This window comes from Neofelis nebulosa, chromosome 11 (assembly GCF_028018385.1).
Source record: "Neofelis nebulosa isolate mNeoNeb1 chromosome 11, mNeoNeb1.pri, whole genome shotgun sequence".
Taxonomy (NCBI): Eukaryota; Metazoa; Chordata; class Mammalia; order Carnivora; family Felidae; genus Neofelis; species Neofelis nebulosa.
This window is the reverse complement of record NC_080792.1, coordinates 49818891-49840653: the sequence shown is the minus strand read 5'-3', so window position 1 is coordinate 49840653 and position 21763 is coordinate 49818891.

The following is a 21763-nucleotide window of genomic DNA, read 5'->3' as shown; positions in this document are numbered from 1 at the left end:
CATGAACGGCCTGCCGAATCGCTGTCTACAGTGGATTTGGTGCTAGCGAGCCTTCAAGGAATGTAAGCAGTGGAGTGATCAGAGGTGGCTGGGTTTGACTGGAGTGTTTGTGAAGAGGGAACATTCTGAACCAGATTTTGAAGGAAACGTGGCTGATAGTCATCAAAAAGAGAAAAGGCATTCTAAGTAAATTAAATAGCATATGGGAAATCTCCAAATAAAAGGTATTTGTTTGCTGGAAGGAGAATGAAAAACAGAATTGACGAGATGGGAAGGCCATTTTTTTTCAACACTTTCAAGGTCAAGAATTCTCCTTTGTACAAAGCCCCCAAATGAACATTGGGGTGGTTTGTCTCCCGTTCTAGCCGATGAGATCACAGAACCAATCTGTCACCAGCACCTCCCTTTAGGGCTGGGAAAGTGCAGCTGTGAGATGGTTAGGGTAATTCTGGTATCACTCTGCAAAGTTTACTTAGAGTTTTCAGGAACGTTCTTTGGGGTAAGAAAAACCACCTTAGAATTATGTGATTATGTGAATTATCCTTCTGTGATTTTGGGAACAGGTTTTTCACGTGGGTCAGAATTCCATGAGAAATACCAGATGCTAGGTAGGCAATGAGGCTTTTCACAGCAGCAGCAGTGATGCAAAGTCTTTTGAAGACACCCCAAAGTCTGTCAACATGAATATGGGTGCTTTTCCAGGAGGACAAGACCTAATGTTGTCAGCTCCAAGATTGCCTGTGGGGAGGTGATAATGTGAGGGGGGTCTCTCAGAATATGGAAGAACCCTTCCCGAAACAGAATTGAACGGTCACACTCCGTCGATCCTGTCTCAGGGTCACCACCTCACTACAAAATGATGCAGGGTGCAAGGGGAGGTGTCAGAGTACATCTCCCCTTTTTTCCTGAAGTCTCTTATCTTGTGGGTCCCACAGCCCTGTGAGAAGCAAGAACTGTCTGGCCCTCTTCCTGGGGGCAGGTCTCTAGGCACACACATGCACGCTTTGCCAGCTGCGTCTGCAGGTCACAGATCAGGGGGCCGTCTGTTGGCCTCAGCTAAAAACCCATGCTGTTGTGATAACTATCTCCTTGGCCTTGTACTGTCATTCAAGTTTTCATGATGGATGGCAGATTTTCTGACAATGGGCACCAGGTCTTCAATCATAGCACTCTCTGTGGCCTCCACACAGTTTCTGGCACATTCTAGAAGCTCATTGAATGTTTGTTGAATTGAATCTCCACCTGAGCTGCAGGGACAGACACCTGCTTTCTTGTTAACACAGAGAAACTGGGCAGTTTTTTTTAACCTTCCTCAAATGGAGTTAACATACCTCGAAGGGAGACAAATACACGTCTGTAGTCAGAAACAATATGCCTGAGGTGGGGCACACACCACAATAATGCTTTTTCTTCTGCCTTTCCAGATGCAGACCAACTAACTACAAGGAAATACAGCACACAGCAGAACTATATAACAAGGTGATCTTTAGATTTTTTTTTTTTCTTTTGCCCCAACCCTGAGCTGTGGCCCTTGAATAATCTTGGTTTCCGGAGAGAGCAGACTACTGTAATGATAATCCAGGAAGTAAATTGCCCTTTGAAAAGCAAGGAAGAAACCAATCGACTAAGTATTTATTTATATTTAATGCTCCAGGGCTTCTGTTTTCAGCTTTGAAGAGTTCCTGGCAAACGCTTCTTGAAGTCATTAATCCCAGGGGCAAATCTAAATGTCTTACAGGCTGATCCTGGCCCCTGGAGCCTGGCACACTGTGTTTATAACTCATGGGCTTTCCAGAAAGACAGGAATGGGGGAGGGAGGAGCTGGGCAGTGAACGAATGGTGGGGAGCTCTATTTTGAATCTGTGCTGGAATCTTTGGTCAGAAATGAATTCTCCAGAATTAAAAAAAAATGTTAATGCTTATTTTTGAGAGAGAGAGAGAGAGAGAGAGAGAGAGAGAGAGAGAGAATGAGCAGGGGAGGGGTGGAGAGAGAGAAAGACACAGAATCCGAAGCAGGCTCCAGGCTCTGAGCTGTCAGCACAGAGCCCAACATGGGGCTAGAACTGGCAAACCAGGAGATCATGACCTGAGCCGAAGTCGGATGCTCAATCAACTGAGCCACCCAGGCACCTCAAATTCTCCAGAATTGATTTGGGTTTTTCCAGTGGGGGTGACCTGCCCACACCCTTCCAACCTGAAGTTGGACATGGACCCATTGACTCCTACATTCCTCCATCCTGTCTGGGGTCCCTGTTGAATGATGTCAGCTGGGGCCAGCTCCAGGATGATTGGCTCCAAAAGTACCTATATTTTTCCTTGTAATGTATAAACAATCTTTGCTCATGATAGAAAATTAGCAACTGCAAATAAGCAAAAAGAAAAGAAATCCCATGAGATTTTCCCTCTCAAAGATAATGAGGCTTTCCATATTTATTTATACATTCACATACATATATAAACAAAAAAAAGTGTTGTTCTATACATACTATTGTATAGCCAGTTTTCCCTCACACGAATAATATTTTATAGATCAGTAAATATAAACCAAGAGCATTGTGGGTAGTGGCTGCATAGCAGATCATCATATGATGTTGTAAATGTACTTAACCAGTTCCCCTATTTGGTGATTTAAAAGCTGCATTTGCTTGCTAGGGTTGCTGTAGCAAAGTGCCACAGACTGGGTGGTGTAAACAGCAGGGATTTCTTTCTTCTGGAAAGTTCTGGAGGCTGGATATCTGAGATGAAGGTGTCTGCAGGCTGATTTCTCCAGAGGCCTCTCTTTTTGGCTTATAAGTGGCTGCCTTCTCCTCTGTCTTCATGTGGCCTTCCTTCTGTTCCTGTGTGTGTTCACATTTCCTCTTCTTGTAAGGACACCAGTCATATGGGATTAGGGTCCACCCTAATATCCTCATTTTCACTTAACTACTTCTTTTTTTTTTAAATTTTTTAAATATTTATTTATTTTGGAGCAAGACAGAGAGTGAGCAGGGGAGAGGCAGAAAGAGGGAGACACAGAATCCAAAGCAGGTTCCAGGCTCTAAGCTGTTAGCACAGAGCCCGATGTGGGGCTTGAACTCAAAAACCGTGAGATCATGACCTGAACCAAAGTCGGACACTTAACTGACTGAGCCACCTAGGTGCCCCTCACTTAACTACTTCTTTAAAGACCCTATCCACAAATATACTCACATTCTGAGGTTCTCGGAGTTAGGATTTCAATATATGAATTTTGAGGAACACAATTCAGCTCATAATAGCAGCTAATATTTTAGAAAGCTTATTATGGGCCTTAACATATGTTATCTCATTTAACAACCCTAATATTATTAACCTCATTTCACAGATGATGAAACTGTGGCACAGAGAAGTTTAGTAACTTATCTCAAAGTCACACAGTGGCAAAGTTGCATTCAAACCAGCCAGTTTAGCTTGAGTCTGTGTTTCTAGGCATTTTGATATGAACTATGAACAATTATGAACTATCACCCTTGTAAGTTGCCACTGTTTACAGCTATTACTATTATTTCCTATATACTTACTTGTCTGATTAATTCCCTAGGATAAAGTGGAACTTCAGGGTGAAAAAAAAGTGAGCATTTTTAGCACTTTTAATACAGATTGCCATCCACAAAGCCTGTATCTGTTTACATTTCCAACAACACTGCACAAGTGGAGCTAGGAAGACCCCCTCTAGGATGTTGGGTCCAAATCCTTGTGGTTGGAAGTGTGTACGTACACACACAAATGTGAAGTTTCATAAAATGTTTGGCTGAAGTGCAGCACAAACCGAGGAGAAACAAGCTACTGGAGTTCAGCTATTACACTTCCATTCTCAGTTTGTCCATCCTGTTGTGGAAAGAGAAGCATAAAACTCTGTTCCAAATCGGGGCGCCTGCGTGGCTTAGTCGATTGAGTGTCTGACTCTTGATTTCAGCTTAGGTCATGATCTCAAAGTTTGTGGGTTCCAGCCCCATGTCAGGATCTGTGCTGTGTCAGCACGGAGCCTGCTTGGAATTCTCTCTCCCTCTCTCTACCCCTCCCCCACTCATGCTCTCATGCTCTCTCAAAATAAATAAACTTAAAAATAATAACAACAACAACAACAACAAACTCTGTTCCACATCATGTTGGGGAGTTTGGTGAGGAATGTACATAAACACATTATCTTGGACGTGAAAGAGGAAATCCCAGAAATGTACTTTTTGTCATATCCAACCCCTTTAAGTCAGGTTTATTGAGATCTATTTTACATTACAATAAAATCCATCCATTTTAGAGGTGGTTCCATGAAGTCTGATACATACACACAGCTGTGTAACCACCGCCACAGCCAAAGATATAGGACATCGCTATCAGTCTTAAATGTTCCTTTGTGCCTTTTTGTCATCAAACCCCCACCCCCAGCCCCGGTCAACTATTGATCTGTGTTCTGTCCTGTAGTTTTGTCTTTTCCAGATGTTTCATAGATGGAATCTTGTGGTGTGTGGTCTTCTGAGTCCAATTTCTTTCACTTAGCATAATGCATCTGAGACTCATCATTTTGCTGCATGCATCCATATTTTGTTCCTCTTTACTGCTAAGCAGTAGGGATGGAAGGGGTCTGGAAGTAAGCATTCATGTGCCATAGGTTTTTTACCCATTCGCTAGTTGAATAAATTATTTCTAGCTTTTTACTGTTGTGAATACCTGTACATGTTTTTACATTAATTTTGTGTATCCTCCTTCCCTTCCTCCCTCCCTCCCTCCCTTCCTTCCTTCCTTCCTTCACTTCCTTCCTTTCTCCCTCCCTCCCCCGCTTCCTCCTTTCCTTGTTTCTTCCTTTCTCTCTTTCTTTCTTTCTCTCTCTCTCTCTCTCTCTTTTTTTTTTTTTTTTGGTATAGCAATTTGAATAGGTGTGCGGTGCTATCTCATTGTGGTTTTAACTTGCATTTCCCTAATGACTATTGATGTTGAACATCTTTTAATGTGTTTATTTACCTATCTTCTTTGGTAAACTGTTCACATATTTTGCCCATTTTTAAATCAAGTTGCTTTTTTTCTTATTATCAGCTATGTCTTTTCCAAATATTTTCTCCCAGTCCGTGACTTGTCTTTTAATTTTCTTAGTCACATCTTTGGGAGAAAAGGCATTTTAAATTTTGATAAGTTTCAACTGATGACCTAAAAATAAAGAAAATCGTTAGTGTTTTTAGTGTCCTGCCTAAGAAATTTTTGCCTAACCCCAAGTCATCAGGATTTTTATCTATGTTTTCTTTTAGAAATTTTATAGTTTAAGGTTTTATAGTTAGGTTTATGATCCTTTTCAAAATAATTTTTGGGAGGATCTGGGTGGCTCAATAGTTTGAGCATATGGCTCTTGGTTTCAGCTCAGCTCATAATCCTGTGGTTGTAGGATCAAGCCCTGTATCAGGCTCTGAGCTGAGCATAGAACCTGCTTGAAGTTCTCTCTCTCTCTCTCTCTCTCTCTCCTCTTTGCCCTTCTCCCCCACTTGTGCTCTCTCTCAAAATAATAAAATAAAATAAAATAATTTAAAAAACATCAAGTTAACTTTTGTATATGATGCAAGGGATGGATGGATATGGGTTGAGTTTTTGTCTGTTTGTTTTTGTTTTGTTTATGGATATTCCATTGTGTCAGCTTTATTTGTTGAAACATGAAGATATCTTATGATGTCTGATACTTAATAATTCAGTAAAGAATGTGAATTATTTCTGCCTGAGTCCAGAGGGCATGAGGCCTGGAGGTGGCTGCTGAAAACTATGGCTCCACAGAAGTCAGCCTGAGCCCACCCACCACCGTTCCTCTTGCTGAAGGCTATTACCTGGAGAAGGCTGAGAGGGAGGACTCCCACACAGGGCACCTTTCAGGGGCTCATTAAAAATGGCACCTGAGAGTGAGCAATGTTTGGGGTTCTGGGGGACAGATTGGGATCCAGTGATGGCATCAGAGCCATCCTGAGTGATGTGTTATCTTCAGGCCTACTCTGGGGGCCTGGGAACAGGCATTTGAGGCTCTTTCTCATGAAAGTTATGGTTGAAAACACTCTTCTATGTGGCACAGTGCAAGAAAGTTTTGATGGGTCTGGAACACTCCCTCTGATGTGAAAGAACACTCATTTGTAGCCATCCACTGGCACCCCAGGGATGCACTTTTCATGCTCCCTGGAGCCACATACAAGTGCGCTCTTTCATTGTTCAGATAAAGACTCTGAGGCTCAAGGTCATGCAGTGAGTGGGTCTCGCTGGCCCTGTTTTGTTTCTGATGTCTTGAATACCCAGGTACTTCCCTGGCCCTCCATGTACATGGACATGGCCCTCAGCTCCTCAAACTCATCGTGTCCAATTTGGAATTCTTTCTTCTCCCTCCTATCCTCACCTTCCCACTTCAAATTGCCTTTTGTCTTGATCTCCTCTCTTGGTAGTATTTTACCAACCACCTGGTTACCCAAACAGGAAACCAGGGGGGCCCTTGACACACCCTCTCCTTTACCTCCTGTATCAGATCCATCACAAATCTCCATTGTGCCTACCTTCCAAACACCTCCCAAATGTGTGCCTTCCTTTTTTTTATTTTATTTTTTTTTATTTTTATTTTTTTTATTTTTAAAAAAAAATTTTTTTTTTCAATGTTTTTTTATTTATTTTTGGGACAGAGAGACACAGAGCATGAACGGGGGAGGGGCAGAGAGAGAGGGAGACACAGAATTGGAAACAGGCTCCAGGCTCCGAGCTGTCAGCACAGAGCCCGACGCGGGGCTCGAACTCACAGACGTGAGATCGTGACCTGGCTGAAGTCGGCCGCTTAACCGACTGCGCCACCCAGGCGCCCCTGTGCCTTCCTTTTTGTCCCCTCCTGGTGTCCCCTTAGTTCAGAAAGTCAACGTCTATCATCTGTACATATGAAATAACCTCCTCCCTGTTGGCCTATCTTCTCCCCAGTCTTCTTTAGCTAAGCTATTGCCTGCACAGCCACCAAAGTGACCGTTCCAGAATGCAGTTTTGATAATGTCACTCCTCTGCTTAAAACTCTTTTGTGGCTCCGTGTTGCCTCCCTGATAAAGATCAGACTCTTCAGCTTGGCACCCTAGGCCCTGCCGAAGGCTTGGGACACACGTCCTCTTGCCCCTTGTACCTCAGCAATAAAGAGCTCTTATTTTGTGTCTGTTTTTTCTCCTAGATGACAGCAATCTCACTGTAACAATTTGTTTACACACCTGTCCTCCTCACTAGACTGCGAAGTGCTTGATGGCAGGGACTGTACTTCCCTTGTAGCTTATTGCACGGGGCCTGGCACAAAGTCATTAGTCATTCATCTGATAAACATTTGTTTAATGTCCACCATCACGTGTCAAATGTATAGCATGTATTAGAATGTCAGCTTGTCCCTTTGCCAGAGTGTCTTAATAATTTTAAACAAAAGACTTAGGAGTGCTACCTTTTAGGACAGGACTGACTACTGACCACTTTGCAGTCCTTTCCCAAAGTGAAGGATGGCTGTAAATTAAAATGCTGGCATCTGAAACTCTCTGGTGAGATCAATCCTGTTTCATGCTCAATTGTCCATTTTGCTCTCTGGAAAATGTGGTAGATCAAATGATAAGGCTTTGGAAGGGTCTTTCCAGCTGCTTTGGGAGGAGGATGAGGAGACAGGTGGTGACGGAAAAGCCTGTCCCAAACAGGATTCATTATTTTGCCAGCAAGTTTCTTCCCCTGTGTACCTGATGTCAGTTAATGGCATCACAGGACCACCTGTCTCCTCCCTGATTTTCTCCCCTCACACACCGTGTTCCAGCCTCTGACAACTTTTCTGATTTCTCTGAGAACATCACAGACTCTGTCATACCCTCCTGTTTTTGTGCATACTGAGACTATGGCCTGCATTGTGCTTCCAAAATCCCTTGACTTGGTGGGTTCTACATGTATCTTTGCTGTGTGTGTGTATATGTGTGTGTGCATTTGTGTGTGTATGTGTGTTTATGCATGTGTGGGTTTATGTGCATATGCATGTGTTTATGTGCGTGAATCTTTGTTGTATGTTTATATGTGTATATATGTGTGTGTTGTGTGTGTGTATGCATGCTTATGCATGTGCATATGTGTGTTTATGTGTGCGTTTGTGGGTGTGTGCATGTATGCACACAGACATGCATACTATTACTCTCCTTGATTCTGTTCAAATGTCTCCTCATCCACAGAATTTTCCCACCTTCTCCAGGAAGAATCAGTCCCTTGTTACCATACCATTTTTTACAGGACAATTAACATTGTTGGGATTATTTGTCCTTGTGTTTCTTCACATAAACTTTGGGTCCCCAAAGCACAGTGACTGTGTTTTCTTTTTCTTGAAGGGTGCCCCTACCCTAGCACAGTACTTGGCACAAATACGCCTGAATCAATATATGAATGTTAAAATCACTCCATCCATCAATCATCCATCCATCCGTCCATCCATCCAGTCAGCCACTACAACGCTGGTATCTGTTGTTCCTAATCTACTTCCTACCCAGTACAAGGACTTTACAGGCAGAAGTCATTCTTGGGGACTGTGCCAACCCTATATCATGGCCACTCCCTTACTTGCCATGGATGCCCCACATTCCTTCCTAATACCACCTCAGGTGATTTCTTTTCCCCTTCTTTCCTTCTTTAGAATACCCTTATCTATCTTTTCATTCAAACATCACCTGTATAAAAACCTGGTGTGCTCTGAGGAGTGGCCTTTTGGAGACGGATTTTCGAAACTTATCTTTTCATTCAAACATCACCTGTATAAAAACCTGGTGTGCTCTGAGGAGTGGCCTTTTGGAGACGGATTCTCGAAACTTTCAGAGACCAACCTCCCCCACGGTGTCTGAGGCTGCCTTTTCCATGTTGAGAACAAATCTCATCAGCGTATCTTTTTTTCAGCGACATCATCTCTTCCTCAAACATGAATAATCAGTCATTAGAAGAGGAGGAAAGGCTGAGTAGGAGATAAATCTGGGGTAAAATGAGGCTAATTTGAGAACAAAGAGAAAAGGAGATCCTGAGGCCCAAAGCAGTGGAGTGTGGCAGTCTTCTGCCTCTCAGAGGACAGCAGGGGCCAAGATTTCAGTAGACCTCCGGTGCAGGTCCCATTCCTGCTTGTCGTCACCCCTTCCCATGTCTCCTGACTGTGTTCATACTCCCACCCCATCTCTCAGGACAGAGTCAGTGTGCCAACCTCCTTCCCCTGCCCGCTGTCTTGGAAGTCCTGCCCATCGCCATTCTGTCTCTGTTCTGGCTTTGCTTCTTCAAGATATCTCTAAGATTGACTCCTTCTCCCCCCGCTGAGAAAAACCCTTCACCGCAGTGTTGGGGGCTGTCTGCAGTCTCAGATAGCCTCCCTCTCGCTGCTCCCCGCGCTGCCTGAGACCATCCTGTCTCCTGTTCCTGCATCTGTGACCCAGGCTCACCGACAGGCCACTCCAACCCATTCTCTTATCTCCTGCTTTGCTTGCACACTGAACATGCCTGCCGTTGCTACAGAACATCACCACCCTGCTGCTGGTTAACATGCTATTGGTTTCAACCAAAAGCCATTGCAAAATTCAAAGACTTTCATGACCTGTAATGTAAATTGCAAAGACCGAACTAGAACAAAGTGAAAGCAAATTTCTAAGTGTAGGAATAGTCATGTGTCGTAGGGCGGCTTCGAGTGATCCCGTGGATGTTGGTTTTGTCCTGCAATCTGTCTGCTGCCACTGGAGGGTGGGCAAATCTTCCACAGGGAGTTCCTCGGGGCCAGGCTCAAGGTGACGGCTCACTAAACACATGTTAATTGATTTATTGATTTATTCATTCTGTCTTTGACAAACATTTATTTACTGCCCTTAGAGAACTCCCAAGTAGAATTTTACTTCTCTGCCCAAATGATACTGAAATCCAGTGACAGCCCCCAGGCTCCTGAAAGAGGACTTTGACAAAGTAAAGCAGCCTGGGAACAGGTTTGGCTGTCTTTGGCTCACCTTGAGCAGTAGCCAAGCTCAGCACGTTGGGAACGTGCATGGAAAACGCACTCACTACATGCTATTTGTTCAGCAGTAACCTTCCTGAAGCCCATGTCTGTTGGTGAGAACTCGGCCTGAAAAAGTCAACACAAAGCTTCTGGCTGATTCTGCAGGAGCACGGGGCCACCGATGCCCTTAACGCACGCAGGTCCGGAACTCCTGTTGTGGGTTTAGCAATGGCATGGCAGGGGAATCCTGGCTTGGTCCTTCCCCGTCAAGGGCCACAACCAAGGCCTGCGGCTAACTGTAGGGGCTTCCTTGAGCAGGGGAGCTCGTAAGCCCATTTCTAGGAGTGGCCTCCTCAGCTGCTGCTTTGGGGCTTGTTCTGGCCTCTCTATCTGGCCGTAGCTCCCTAGGACTCAAGCCAGAAGCCACATCTGAGTGGACGAGTGGACAAGAGGACTCTGAGGGCCACAGGGTGGCTACCGAGGCTAAGGGACTGGTGGGAATATTTACCGGCAACAGAAATACAAACGTATCTTCGGTCAGGTATAAAGACCTAGTCAATGATTACATATTTTTATTATTTACCTGGCAAAAATTCCCTAAAGAGAGAGAGAGAGAGAGAGAGAGAGAGAGAGAGAGAAGGCTTGATGTTTCCCCTGAATTTTGGCTCTCTTCAGTGTTTTTGTGGCTATGTGGTACATCTGAAATGTCTAGCTTCTGAACTGGGCTCAGAGCAGGGAAATCAGTTGGGAGACCTAAGCCTCATAGACCTTGGCCTGTAAGAGGGTCTTGCTAGGGCAGAAAGTTTGGAGCCAGAGGTAGGTTGCAGCCCAACAAGGTAATTCTCCCAGCCTCCAGGATGACAAAGGTTGCATTTACACCTGGTCGGGAGGTTTAATCATCTACCATTTCCAAACACAGCAGGCTAACAACCGGCTGGGCTGAAAATCATAAATTAAAAAAAAAAAAAATACCAAGAAGAGACAGTACAAAGGGAAGGAAGGAAGAGGTAGATCACTGTTTCTGTTCCAGAGAGCCCTGAGTGGGGGGCCCTGGGTGAGGGGTTGTGGGTGGGAGGCCTTGGAAGGGGGTCCTGGATAGGAGGCTTTGGGTGGGGAACTCTGGGTGGGGGACCTTGGTGAGGGCCCTGGGTGGGGACTCTTGGTGAGGGCTTTGTGTGGGGGCCCCAAGCAAGAGACTTGGACAGGATTCCTAGACCAGTAGGAACAGCACAGCTGCCATAAGCCCCATGGGAAAATGGCCACCTGTGACCATGGCTGTGAGAAAAGAAGTCTCCACCATAAAGATCTTCCCTTGGGGGCTTGCCGTTGGTTCTTATCTGTTGCTGCCTTCTTCTTAGAAGAGGCCAAGCTGTCTTTTTGTCACCAGCCCAGACAGTCTGGCATAGGGGTACATGCTCCCCAGACTGCCTGGGTTCAGATCTCAGCTCCACCACTCACGTGTGGCTGTGAGCAAATAACCTTGGCTCTATAAGCTTCAATTTCCCCTCCTATAAAATGTGGATGGTAACAGTCCCTGCCACATAGGGTATTGTCAGGGTTAAGTGGGATAACGTGTTGTTATTGTTGTTGCTTCATTGGAAAAATGCTGTTTGGAGGACCAGTGACCAGCTTTAACTGCAGGTTGATGGTGTCTGAGCTCTAGGTGTGTCAACCCCATGATGATGAATTTATAGGTGGGAGAGACTCGGAGGTCCTGGGGTCCACAGGAGAGTAATTATGTGTTAATTTTTCACACGTTGCTTTGAACACACTAAGAGAGAAAGCCATAGATCCTCACTGATGAATAGGATCTTCATAATAAAGTTTTTATTGCAGAGGAAAGATCAATCTTTTAGGTAATTAGCAATAAATATTATCGAATGCCTGCCATATACATGACACTCTGGACAGCATAGGGGATGTGGCAGAATTGGATCCAGGCCCTCCTCCCTCAATAAATTTGCCATCTTGATAGGGGACAAGACATACATGTAAATAGATAACTAACAACTCAAGATAACATATGTCAAATACCAAATGGGTTGCATTGTAGCACAAATGTATTTGTGTCTTATCTTCTACTCGCTCTATGAAGACAGAATCCACATCTGTCTTGCTCACCATGCTACTCCCTCTGCCTGCATCTGCATTATGGCTAAGACTTACTGAACATTCACTACTCCCCAGGAAACATTCTAAGCCCTTTCTGGGTACTAACTCCTTTAAGGTTATAATACAGGCTGTCGTGGAAATGTTATCAACCACCCCATTTTCAAGATGAGGACAGTGAGGCACAGAGAAATTTAAAAATTTGCTCAAATTTACACAAGTCCACTCGTTGCCCATATCCAACGTCAGGCACACATTCTCCCTGTGCCTAGTGCTGTGCCTGGCGCAGGCAGTGGGAAAATGCGTTCACGAGGGGCCCACCAGTGTTCCAGACACTGCACCGGGCACCTTCATAGACCGCCTTGCTTCATCTTCACAAAACTCCATTGAGAAGGGTATGTGATTTCATGTTAAGGAGGAAGCGGCTCAGAGAGGCCGAGGACACACCCAAGTCACTGGCTGGCAAGGGGTGCTGCCCAAATGTATTCCTACACGAATGACCTGACCTGGACTGGGACAAATGTTTGGAGTTCAGAGGACTAGATGGTGAAGGAAGTTTTCTTCAAGATGGAGTGTGTCTGTTAGATTCTGAAGAAGGAGCCAGATATAGATAAGCAGAGAATGTGAGAGAGAGCTGGAAATGGTCAGAAGGCTGCACAGAAGGTCCGTGGCTTGTACCAGAGGATGGCTGGCATGAGTGATATGTGTAAGCAGGAAGTGACAGGGACAGTGAGAAAGGTAGATCAGGGACAGATTATAAATGGTCTTGCGTACTAAACAAAGGAGGGGACACTCTGAAAGAATAGACTCCACAGAAGTAAGCTGGGCACATCTTGAGTGCTTAATCTTTCTGGATCTCTAGCTGGGACCAAACATTTGATAAGACTGGCATGGCCTTTAATTTCTTCAAGCTACAGTTGTATTGAATTACAAACGTGTTTAATCAAGGCCACTGGAAAATTACACACAATGTTTGCTTCCTGTGGCATGAGAAAATTTAAAAGGCTTGCAGAAAAATGCCAGTGTTCCTCTCTCCCTCTCTCTCTTCCTTCTGTACTTTTGGGTTAATGGGCACTCTGAAACTGGGCTGCCTTATCACTGAGGAAATGGAGCAAGCAATGAATCCCAAGGTGTGGACTTGTAAGGTAACAGGAGTTCATGCTGCTAGCAACCGCTCAATTCAGTTCCAGCTTCCCTGGGGTTCCGGACCTGGTTCTAGGGAGTTTTGCCGTAAGCATCTTTGCCACAAATGTTTTCGCCATATAACGAATTGGCTGTAATGCTACTTTGCCATAAAAGATAGAAAAAAAACTGGTTAACCGTTTGGTTTGACAGTTTGTTGGTTTCATCAACTGGCTGACGGTTTGGTGTCATCTCTCCATTGACACAACACTCCCACTTTTATATAAATCTTAGCCACTGTCATGATCTATACCGTGGCAGAGAGTTTTGAATGCACATTTCCCATCGAACGTTGCAATCATTAATGAACATGTGACAATATGCCAAGAACAAACGATAGTGTAGAAAGCTTTCACAACGCCATACAAAGCTCAGTTACAAATAAGCATCCTGATATTGGAAACTGATACTTCCCTTGATGAGGGAAGAAATTTTATTTATTTATTTATTTATTTATTTTTATTTTAGTTTTTATTTTTAGAGAGAGAGAGAGCACATGCGAGCCAGGGAGAGGGGCAGAGGGAGAGAGAGAGAGAGAGAGAGAGAAATTGAGAATGTTATGCAGGCTCCACATTCAGTGCTGAGCCTGATGTGGGGCTCCATTCCATGACTGTGAGATCACGACACAAGCTGAAGTCAAGAGTCCAATGCTCAACCAACTGAGCCACCCAGATGCTCCATGAGGGAAGAAATTTTAGTGAAAAAAAAAAAAGAGAGAGAGAAAGATGCCCAATTAAGAGAGAAATCAGCAAGCAAAAAATGTGTAACACTATGAATGAATGAAAGACGTTGAAGACAGTGCTTAGGTACAATCCACAAAATAAAATCGGTTATTTGAGAAGTATTACCATGAATTTACACACATTTTAAGTGCATTAAAATATTTTGTATTTTGCAATAAAGTCTTTTTGCTTTTGTTATTCATTTTTCATGTTCCATTATGCCCATTTTGATGAATATCCCTCTTTTATTTTTCGTGATTTTATCTTTTACGGCAAAACTGCCTCATAGCCAATGAGTTAGGTGGCAAAAATGTTTGGTGTGAAAATACTTGTGGCAAAGATGTTCACAGTGAAAATACTGGATGCGCCCGGGGCCCATAGCAGTCTGCCCCTCTGGCACTAGTTTGGGCTTCCAACTGTGGGTGTGACCTTTGCCACAGCTCCTTGCCACTCTGTTTGTTTTTCCACCCGTGGAACAGAGGATCCTAGTGGTTCTGTTCCCTTTGCTCACACGAGCATGGTGATGAATAAGGCAGTGTTTGCTGAGGTCAATGGGAACCTGGGCATCACACAAGCACCTCAATTACGTCTCTGGGTAGAACCCAGATGGTGGAGGTGTTTCTCTATTTGCTCTGTTATAAAGGCAGAATCTCATCCGACGCCCAGACCCCTCTTTGTCTATTCCAGTGAAGCCAGGGTTGGGGATGGACATGGGTGGAAGATGGTGGTATGACAGATGAAATAAAGGCACCAGAACTGTTTCTTGCTTTTTGTTAGCATTTCTTATTTGGTTTGCTGTGCTTCCTGGACATTTGGAGAGTGTAAACAATTTAGGTAAATCGGGTATCTCACAATCTAATATGGAAAGTGTATAAACTTTGCCGACTTTAAACGTTGGAAGGGCGAAGACGCTGTATTTAGTTCCCTCCTTTGGTATATAACACTTTGTGTTTCTTTTTCATTCATTCTGGGAAAACACATTTTTTAAAGGAGAAAAGACAAAAATAGCTCCTTAAACTACCAAAAAGTATTTATTAACAGGTTCTTTGTAGGATCTTCTCTTATTTGTTCGAAGGCTCAGAAAAGTAAAATCTGAAGTGTACCCCGTGTTAACCATGGGTCCTATAGGACTTGGAACGGACAGGCAGACTCCTCTGGAAATACTTCACGTATTTTCCAAATGGATACTTGAAAACCTCTGCTGGGGCAAGCCAGCCTTCTTGTTTTCCTGTCCTCTATCAAGATTCAAACTAAGTTGGCCACCCACTGATATGAATCTGTAAATAGACTAAATCCTCCCTTTGAACACACTGGTCCCTAACTTGCTATCTCACGAAAATGTTTGGGAGATGACAACATCACAGGGCTTGGCAGAGACTAGCATGTCTGTCCTTTGCTAAGGAGACCTGGAAGGCTGTGGGTCTCTTGGAGATGACGGGGGTGTCAGGGAACTGACCACAAGACGTGCCTGCACAGAATCTAGGCTCCTTGACCCATTCCTATCGCTGTATGTGTGTGTATTGTTTGTGTCGTAGGTGGTATGTGTTGTGTGTTTGGTGTGTGTCTGTGTTGTGTGCATGGCATGTGTGTTGTGTATGTGTGTTGTGTTGTGTATATGGTTATGTGTGCTGTGTATGTGGTATGTGTCTTGTGCGTATGGTATGTGGTGTGTGTGTGTGTGTGAGTGTGTGTGTGCGTGTGTGCGTGTGTTGGGAGTGGAGGATGCCGGTTCTGTAGAGATCTGTATTTCGTGTTAGCTTTGTGCCTTGTGGTGGGAGGGAGAAATTTAGAGAACAGAGCTCAAAAATTTTTTTAATTGAGCTATATGATTGATACATATTAGTTTCATGTGTACCACATGATGATTTGATATTTGTACATATTGCAAAATGATCATCACAGTAAGTCTAGCTAATATCCATCACCCCACAATGACAAAAATTTCTTTTTTCTTGTGATGAGAATTTAAAGATCTACTCTTTCAGCAACTTTCAAATATAGAATACAGTGTTGGTACCTAGAGGCATAGTGCTGGACATTACATTCTCGTGACTGATTTTTTAATATTATTTTTAACTGCCACATTACTAAAGCCCAATTTTTCATTCTGCTCCATTCCCGTAGCTTCCATTGTTGTATATTTTCTCTCGTTTCTTTATTTCACTGTTTTCTTTAAATAAATCCTTTCTGCTCCCACCTCCTTTAATTTTTCTCCCACTATCCCCTTGTTCTCTGTTTCCTAATTTTGATTTTTCCCTATTTCTCCTAGGTCTACTAAACTTCCTCCCTCCTCCTATTTCTCTCTTGCTCCTCTCCCTGGGAACTGTATGTCAGAGAACTTGAACTTGACCCACAGCACAGCCAGAAGCATCAGTTATACTCTATATCAAGTTTCTTTAAAATAAAGCCTGCCAGCACGAGAGCCTTATGGAGTTTGCTATGGCGCATGTACACAAGCCTCTGCCTTTGTTCTGAATTCTGAATCCACATTGTGACTTTAATTGCTGCATCAAATGGAGGTGGCTGTCTTTCTAGTTGATGGTGGGTTGCTAGGAGCAAAAGAACAAAAGAGTGACAAGGAGTTGGTGAGGAGTTTGAGCTGGAGAAATAAATGAGCTGCTTGTTGTCTTTCTTCCACAGTCTGTGCTGACCTGCGTTCAGTTTACCTGGTGGTTACAAAAGGGATCCCCAGAGTTTCTGAACCTAAAATAAAGCTTTAGAAGTCATTTACAAACCTCAGTTAACCATCTGACTTTGGCGCAAGTCATGATCTCACGGTTTGTGAGTTCCAGCCCCACATTGGGCTCTGCGCGGACAGTGCGCCTGCTTCAGATCCTCAGGCTCCCTCTCTCTCTCTCTCTCTCTGCTCCTCCCCCGCTTGTTCTCTCTCTCTTTCTCCCTCAAAAATAAATAAACATTAAAAAAAGTAAAAAAATAGAAGTCATTTGCAAAAGATATTACAGCTGCAGAAAACTGATAAATTAACCAGGGTGGGGGTATCGGGGTCTGTAGGAAAGAGAAGACTGTTTGAAGTTAGGGACCATCTGAACATTTTTTCCATATGCAACCGGGAGCACCTCTGAGCCCTGCACCGCTCACCTTTTCCTCTCTGCCTCTACACTGGTGTCCGTGTTCAGTGACTCAGGGGCTCTGGCACAGTAGTTAAGGTTCTGGGGTGAGGCTAGCTTTGACTTGCAGCAAATAACCTCTCTCGGCACCAGCCACCTCAAAAATAGGTACAATAGGACCTGTTGTTAAACGAGATGATTCAAGGAAAACGTTTGGCATCCATGTCTGACACTAATAAGTGCTCAGCCTGTTATTATTACCCACTATCGAGAAGTCTTGAGTCTCAAAAGGAGTTAATGGAGAGCTACCTGGGCACATGCTCCTCCCTCCCTGGGGGAGAGTCAGAGAAACTGAAACCACACCCGGGGCAGAGCCCCTCCTGATTTTGCTCACTTCCTAGTGAGCCAGGAACTACAAGGAAGGTGAAAAGGCCTTTTAACGTTGTGATAGACATTTACCCTCATATCAGCTATCTACTACCGTGTAGCAGATCAACCCAAATGGCCTCAAACAACCATTCTTATTTACTCGTGACTCTGGGGGTCAGCAATTAGGGTTGGGCTCAGCAGGACTGTTCTGCTGGTCATGCCTGGGCCCGCTGGTGGGTCAGCTAGGATGAGGGGGTCTCAAATGTCTTCACTCACATGTATGGCATTGGTGCGGCTCTTTGTGTGCCCTCTCATCCTCCAGGAGGCTAGCCTGGCCTCCTCACAAGGTGGCAGCAGTCGAAGAAGCTGCAAAGCCTCTTGAAAGCCTAGACTTGAATGTTGCATGTGAGCCACAAATTGCCTTTGCAGATTGAGAACGTGGAAAATAGGCTCTACCTCTTGATGGGAACCACAGCCACGTCCTGCTGCAAAGGGATGTGCATCCAGATATGGGAGAGGTTGTTGTGTCCATTTTTTTGCAAATAATCTACCAAAGTCCACCTCCGGCCATAATCAATCACATCCCTTCTCCATAAAAACCCTGAAAGGCTCATCCCATTGGCTTGAAGTCTGAGAGTCTTTCAAAACAGGGCCAGATCTGGATGAGGCCCCTCTGGTACATCACACAAAGCACCACAGTGCACTGAGGGCCAGAATGGTGCAGAGAATGTGTATTTTTAGTTATGACTCTGCACCATTCTGCCCCTAAATATACTATGGTGAGAGATGCAGACAATGCTGTGGACCCCCACCCAGAAAGGGAAAACTAGAGGCACGTGACAGTTGTGAGTCCTTGACAATTCTGAGACCCAGCTGGACACATATTCTCAGGCTCCTCTACCGTAAGGGCAGGAATTTTCCTCATTAGGACCCAGTTTTGCTCTCTGGGAGTAGTATCTTAGTTCACCGTTCCTCTTGACTCTTGGTTCTCCCTTCTGGGCTCTTGGCTGTACTTTCTCAGATGTTATTTCCTCTCCTCTAAGAGTTGCTGAATAGCATTCTCAGCTTGCTTCCTGCCCTAGAAAGTTGGGGACCCAGAAGACTCTTTCTGTTTTGAATGTACTCTCTCCTTTTTAGTGTGATACGGTATGCCCCCCTTAACAACGGTGTGGATTTCTGGTACGGCAGCCTGCAGTCCACTCCAGTAGATAGACCTCTCTTCACTTTGGGCCATGAGTCAAGCAGCTGCAGGAAAATGTTTTTAAGATTTGGGGAGTTCCTGGGGCACCTGGGTGGCTCAGTCAGTGGAACATCCCACTTGGGCTCAGTCCATGATCTCACAGATCATGGGTTCAAGCCCCACATCAGGCTCTGTGCACTGACAGTGTGGAGCCTGCTTGGGATTCTCTCTCTCCCCTTCTCTCTCTGCCCCTCCCCCTGCACTCTCTCTTTCTTTCTCTCTCAAAAATTATAAACTTAAAAAAAAAAATATTTGGAGATTTCTTTTGTCCAGTTGAGATGGTCTACTGAGTTTTCTGAGGTATTCATAGAAGGTATTCAAGCGACATCTTTGGTTTCATGAAGGCATTTATCACTCTGAGACTCTTTTGCCAAATGGAGACACTTGGTGAAAAATGATTTTGTTTTTCTTTTTCAACATTTTTTTTTTTTTTTTTTAATTTTTTTATTTTTGGGACAGAGAGAGACAGAGCATGAACGGGGGAGGGGCAGAGAGAGAGGGAGACACAGAATCGGAAACAGGCTCCAGGCTCCGAGCCATCAGCCCAGAGCCTGACGCGGGGCTCGAACTCACGGACCGCGAGATCGTGACCTGGCTGAAGTCGGACGCTTAACCGACTGCGCCACCCAGGCGCCCCTGATTTTGTTTTTCAACCAAGCACGTAGCAGGCCTTCTACATTCCCTCTTTTTTTTTTTTTTTAAACGTTTATTTATATTTGAGAGAGAGAAAGAGACAGAGGGCAAGTGGGGAAAGGACAGAGAGAGAGGGAGACACAGATTCTGAAGCAGGTTCCAGGCTCTGAGCTGTCAGCATAGAGCCCGACGCGGCACTTGAACTCAACGAGCCACGAGATCTGACCTGAGCTGGAGTCGGATGTTTAACCGACTGAGCCACCCAGGCGCCCCTATATTCCCTCTAATTCTGCTTGCACACTGAATAGTTTCTCCTTGAGCTTATTTCTTTCTCTAGGAGAGAATTTCCTTACTCAGCTTGTCGGATCCATTTTCTACTTTCTGAGTTATTGCAGGCAACCTTTTGCTCCTGAGACTACAGTCTCTTCTGGCAGCTTCCTCACTATGTGTCTAGGAGTTTGGGGTTATTTGTGGCAGACCTTACTTCTAGTATCAACTTCTAGATCAGTTGTTTATGGCAGCTTAACAAACCTCAAAATATAATGGCTTTAAGTGCTAACCATCCCTTTGCTCACAATTCTGTGGGTCGGCAGTTTGGGCTGGGCTCAGCTAGGCAGTTTTCTGCCAGCCTCATCTGGGGTCACTGGCATGACTATATCAGCTGGTAGATAGGCTGGGACTGGAATGTCTTATGGCCCCATTCACATGCCTGATATTGGTGTTGGCTAGCTCCTGGGCCTCTCTGCCCACATTGTCTCTCACCCTCGAAGAGGTTAGCCTGGGCTTCTTCACAGGGGTGGCATTCAAAGAGGGCAAGAGTGGGAGCTGTAGGATGTCTCCTGGCTTAGGCCCAGAAGTTTATGTCATTTCTGCTACATTCTATTGGTAAAAGTAAGTGGTTGCAAAGCTGGTCCAGATTCAAGGAGTAGGGAAATACACTTCACCTCTCAGTGGGAGGATTGGCAAAGGGGTGCGTATGGGGGCATCTGGTTGGCTCAGTCAGTAGAGCATGCAACTGTTGATCCTGAGGTTGTGAGTTCAAACCCCATGTTGGGCATGGAGCCTACTTAAAACAAAACAAAACAAAACAAAACAAAACAAAGACAAAGGAGAGTATATGAACAGAAATGGGGGAATAATCTCAGCAATTTTTGCAAGCCATCTACTAGAACCACAGTTTTGACATAATGTTCCAAGCCCATCTGTCCCCTTCCAACTCTACATGTCGCATAAAATATTCTTCCTCCTCATACTTATTTTTTTTAAGTTTATTTATTTATTTGTTTTGAGAGAGAGAGAGAGAGAGAGAGCAGGGGAGGGACAGAGAGAGAATCCCAAGCAGGCTCTATGCTGGCAGTGCAGAGCCTGATGAGGGACTCAAACTCATGAAATGTGAGATCATGCCCTGAGCTGAAACCAAGAGTCAGATGCTTAACAGACTGAACCACCCAGGCTCCCCTTCCTCCTCATATTTATTAACCTGTACACCATTATCTGAGCTTCTCCTACCTCACCTCCTTATTCAATTCCCCTATTGGTTGCCTAGCTTAAATGTATTCAGGCATCAACGTAAAGCCAAAACTCCACTGTGTCTCTCCCCATTCCATACCTTTCTCATGAAAAGCCAATAAAAATGTGAGGCCTTGCTGTAGTAAATTCTCTCAGGTACTCCTGCCTCTTTTTCCTAAGAGTCTACACATACAAGTCACTGTTTAACTTCCTGGGTATTATATTTTACTGTCTGATGTCTTAGTCATTTCCAGCATCCTGGGAATAAAGTTGGAAGTAGGTAAGAATTATTATCCCTGACATACTGCCGAGTTTGTGGCTTAGTTAGAAATAAAATCAGCCACTCCTGATTCCCCACTGCCTCTCCTATTCGAGTTAGAATGTGAATAAAATGTTGTATTCAAATTCATGGATATTCTGATAATTACGAAATTACTCAGTCAACCAATTGTTAGTGAATCTCTGGGTAGTGAATTTCTGGTTTACACTGTGAAGCCATTTTCTGAAGGTATCAAAACAGATCAGTCACGATGATTAAAAATGTTGATAAGAAAATCCTGTTTCATAAAGATGAAATGATTTCAAACCTTTAGAAATCAACTGGGAAGTTTGGGGTGTTATAGGGGAATAATGAAAAAGTCCCATTTGATGGATGATACAGTATGCTATTTTCCAATTCCTCCCAAAAAAAAGGAGAAGGAGAAGGGGAAGGGGAAGGGGGAGGGGAAGGAGAAGAGGAAGAGGAAGAGGAAGAAGAAGAAGAAAAAGAAGAGGAAGAAGAAACCCCCAAACACTCTCTACCCGAAAAAGCCTCAATAATGCTGAGTTTTTCTGTGTACCCTGACTGTCCTTGCTCCATATTTCCAGCCGCTTTTTGTGATCCAAATGTCTGTTTACTTTCAGAAGAAACATGCAAAAAGAAACACTGAAGGGCACCTCTTTCAACATTGACCTT